This window comes from Desmodus rotundus, chromosome 8 (genome assembly GCF_022682495.2).
Source record: "Desmodus rotundus isolate HL8 chromosome 8, HLdesRot8A.1, whole genome shotgun sequence".
Classification (NCBI taxonomy): domain Eukaryota; kingdom Metazoa; phylum Chordata; class Mammalia; order Chiroptera; family Phyllostomidae; genus Desmodus; species Desmodus rotundus.
In genome coordinates, this window is record NC_071394.1 from 42,807,666 (window position 1) to 42,812,308 (window position 4,643).

Sequence of the window (4,643 nt, forward strand, 5' to 3'; positions counted from 1 at the left end):
TGGTATCCCCTTTAATCTTGTCCACAGTGCCTAAAATTGACACAAGTCAAAAAATATTAAATATTTTTAATTGAAAATAAAATCACCTACATTTCTCAGAGATCTGGCTTTAGGTACTTCCAGTTGGACTTCCTTCTGCTTCTCTTGGAATTTATTGCTGCTGATTTAGAAGAGAACTTTTTCTCAACAGTATGGTTCTATTTTATAACCGTGCGATTTGATTTTCCTAAAGGTATTTTTTGTTGGTATGGCTTTACTGCATGTACTTATGTACTATATTTCCATTCCTATCCTCATTTATTCCTGATGCTTGCCCATTTAACTTGCTAGGAAGTAATCCTATGCCTGTCCACTTTCTTTTTCTGTGTTATAACTTAGAAAGCAATTGACAGGGGTTCACTTTTGCCATGGCAGGTCCTCTCAGTGTAAGGGTCACTATGCTCAACCTTGGCTGCTTCCTCCTCTTCGTAATCTTCTAGGGGAGGAAGTGGGCAGGGGGAGATTCATCACAGACTGGTTCTTTCACAGGCGGTGGTGGTGGCGGTGGTGTATCTGAAATATTTTCTTGGACTCTGTCCACAAATCCTATTCAAGGTAACTGAGAAGTTACCTGTACAACGCAGGGAGGAGGAAGAGCAAGAGATACTGGATTCTGGCTGTAAAAATGTTCTCCATTCATCTGATTCTGAAGGCTTGTTTGTGAAGTTATGGAAGGAGGGCATCTATAGGGCAATGCGCCCCCTACTGTTGGGTGAGTATGGCCAGAGGGAGGTCTATTCATGCGGTAGAACTGAACGGGATGACCTGGAAGGATACTGGGAGGAGAGGGAGTAGGAATAACCATAGGAATTCCTACACTCCTACTCCACTGTTCTCTGACTACTTGGGCGGCTTCCCCTACTACTTCCACTGCTGTGAGGGTGACTGAGCAAAAAACAGAGGTTCGGCAGCCTGCTGCCTCAAAAGCCAAACTCCTGAGGTAGGTGCTCCTGCACAAGGAAAGACGTTTATTCAGGTGCTGCACAACCTGGGAGAATGGTGCACTCCTGTCTCAAACACCATCTCACCTCCCCGCTGAAGCCTGCAGTTATAGGGTTAGTGAGGGGAGGGCTTTTCCCCTAATCCAATTATCTTTCTAGATTTTGCCACACTGGGGGCCCCATCCATTCATCTTTCTAGCTCTTATACCCACTTGGCCCCTACCCAATAATATTTCTAACTTTTGGCAGTGCTCAATGTAAGAACCTCCCCCTGACACCAAGTGGGCCAATGGGGGAGACTTCCTAGTACTCTGTCTATAGTAACATAAGTTGGATTTATCTGATTCACAGAAACTGCCCTCACAGGGCTCTTCGGGGGAGCCATATTACTTGTTGGGTTGGGTACTAATCATTTGGTAGCCCTGGAGGATGACCTGCCTTCAGTGTGCGATAGGGGGTGTGCCACCTGAGTGTCCCCTTCCCTGACAAGGGGGAATGGGAGGGTTTCTGAGTTGGAGGTGTTGTGTGCAGCCCACCAATCTGCATATTCTTGGTGCTCACATTTACTCCATGTCCAAAATCATCTATGATTGTTTAGTCAATAGGTTTTCTAATACAACAAACCCATTATTCAAGGCCAGCTGGAGCAATAATTTTATCTGTCCTTAAAGTGTTTTTATTGGTAGTCAAAATGCCAATTTCTCTTCTTGCAACTTTCTTTTTATGAATATCAACAGTTTGTGAAAATATGATGATGATTCCATCCTTTGTAGCTGGGGTGCCTGGATACCTAGCATCTGCGATACATTGTTGGCCAAGGCACCTATCAGTTAGGTACCACTGCTAAGGACTGGGTGGTGTAGGCTTTAGGTTCCTTCTGGGGTTCACTGCTTATCTGCTGACTGGATCTAGTTGTTTTTACAGTAATTGGCCACCTATTCCAGATTCATGTAATTGTTGAAGAGGGCCCAATGCCCACCCCCTCACCCAGATTCCTTCCTCCAGCAGCACCTGCAGCTCCTCCTCCTCCCCATCTTACTCCCCCTCCTCCTCTTCTTCCTCCTCATATAGACTGCAGAGGCAGTGGCACACCAGCACAGAAAACTGGAGACTGGGAGAAACCAATGATATTTTCTTTTAAACAGCCCAGTGTGTGAAGTGAGTTAACACTCTTAGGTCCCTTGAAACTTAATTTTTAAAACACTTAATTCAGACTGGTATTTCACATGTTCATTTCTTTCTCCTTAAGTTTAATCAACACTTGATTGCTATATAAAACATATTTTAGTTATTCAGGGCATCTGTCTTTCCAGTAGATTGATATTTTTTTATCTTACTAAAAGTCTTAATTTTTTTAAAATAAAAAAGCTCCTTTGACATATTTCCAGACATCATCTCTTCATGTTTCATTAAAGTGGTGATTTTCAACTCCATTTCCTTCAGGGAAATGTTTGCCTCCTTAGTTCTGCAATGTTTATCTGGATCCTGGTGCACTATTTCATTCAAATTTGCTTCCGTTTTAATAAGTATTTCTATGAAAAAGTATGTGGGTTTTACCAAAGTCAACCCAGTGAGTCTCTGTGTCTAACCTTTTAGTTTTCTCAAAGGTTCTAGAGTTTTATTTTATTTTTTAAGTATATTTTATTGATTATGCTATTACAGTTGTCCCATTTTTTCTTCCCCTTTATCCCCTCTGCCCTACACATGCTCTCTCCCCAACTCCCCCTGCCCCCCCCCTCACTGGTAGATCATGTCCATGGGTTGTACATGTAAGTTCTTTGGCTTTTCCATTTCCTATACTATTCTTAATCCCTTCACACTGTCTATTTTGTGCCTACCAATTATTCTTCTTATTCCTCATTCCTTTTCCCCCCATTCTCCCCTTCCCTCTCCCCACTGATAACCCTCCATGTGATCTCTATTTCTGTGAATCTGTTCCTGTTCTATTTGTTTGTTTTAGTTTTTGTTTTAGTTGATAGTTGTGAGTTTGTTGTCATTTTACTGTTCATAGTTTTGATCTTCTTTTTCTTAGATAAGTCCCTTTAACATTTCATATAATAAGGGCTTGGTGATGATGAACTCCTTTAACTTGATCTTATCTGGGAAACACTATATCTGCCCTTCCATTCTAAATGATAGTTTTGCTGGATAAAGTAATCTTGGATGTAGGTCCTTGCCTTTTATGACTTTGAATACTTCTTTCCAGCCCCTTCTTGCCTGCAAGGTTTCTTTTGAGAAATCAGCTGATAGCCTTATGGGCACACCTTTGTGGGTAACTATCTCCTTTTTGCTTCCTGCTTTTAATATTCTCTCCTTATTTTTAATCTTGGGTAATGTAATTATTATGTGCCTTGGTGTGTGCTTCCTAGGGTCCAACTTCTCTGGGACTCTCTGGGCTTACAGGATTTCCTGGAATCTATCTCCTTTGCCAGATTGGGGGAAGTTCTCATTCATTATATTTTCAAATAAGTTTTCCATTTCTTGCTTTTCCTTTTCTCCTTCTGGCACCCCTGTGGTTTGGATATTAGAACTTTTAAAGTTGTCCCAGAGGTTTCAAAGCCTCTCCTCATTTTTCTGAATTCTTGTTTCTTCATTCTGTTCTGGTTGAATGTTTATTTCTTCCTTCTGGTCCAAACCATTGATTTGAGTCCCAGTTTCCTTTCCATCACTGTTGGTTCCTTGTGCATTTTCCTGTATTTCACTTTTCATAGCCTTCACTTTTCCCTCTATTTTGTGACTATACTCAATCATTTCTGTGAGCATCCTGATTACCGGTGTTTTAAACTCTGCATCTGATAGGTTGTCTATCTCTTCATCACTTAGTTGCATTTTTTTTTTTCCTGAGCTTTGATCTGTTCTTTCATTTGGGCTGGGTTTTTCTGTCTCAGTGCACCTGTTATATAATAAGGGGCAGAGTCTTAGGTATTCGCCAGGGCCCAGCAACCAAGTCACTTGTTGTGGTGCTGTATGTGGCAGAGGAGTCTGAGAGAGAACACCGCTGCTTGCTCAGCTCTCAGCTAGTTTTCAGTCACTTCCTCTGTTACCCACAAGCAAATTGGGTCCTTCTGGTGTTGATTCACTTGTGGGTGGTTTTGTGTATATTCTAGGGCCATGTGGGTCTCTCCATTGGACTTTGCTGTGGGGCTGGGAGCTTCTCCCACTGATGTAAGCCCCACAGATTTTTTAGTTAGAGGTTTTGAGGCTTTATTTCCCCATGCTGGAACCCTGGGTTGCGCAGTCTGTCTCACTCCCCAGATGTTTCTCCCAGTTTATCTGCATGTAAATAGGGACAGACCACTCCACCAGCTGCTGCCTTTCCAGGAGTTCTCTCCACCGTGGCTGCCCATCTCTGCCCCTCCTACCAGTCTGGACAAATGTTTCTTCTTTAACTCTTTGGTTGTCAGACTTCCATACAGTTCAATTTCTGTCAGTTCTGGTTGTTTTTTGTTTTTAAATATATTGCTATCTTTCTTCTGGTTGTGCGAGGGGGCAACGTGTATCTATCTGTGCCTTCCTGTTGGCCAAAAGTCCTAATTATTAATATTTTTAGGAATCACTATAATGTCTGTACCAATTAACATTTGCACTTATGATGTATAAAAGTTCCCCTTTCTCCACATTCTCTCCAGCAATTGTATTTTATATTGTTGATAATAGCCATCC

General features: G+C 42.0%; 1 pseudogene; it reads right to left on the reverse strand.

The window, feature by feature from the left end:
- Nucleotides 1-374: 374 nt before the first annotated feature.
- LOC112315643 (abl interactor 2-like) lies at nucleotides 375-1,994 on the reverse strand (annotated as a pseudogene).
- Nucleotides 1,995-4,643: the final 2,649 nt, after the last annotated feature.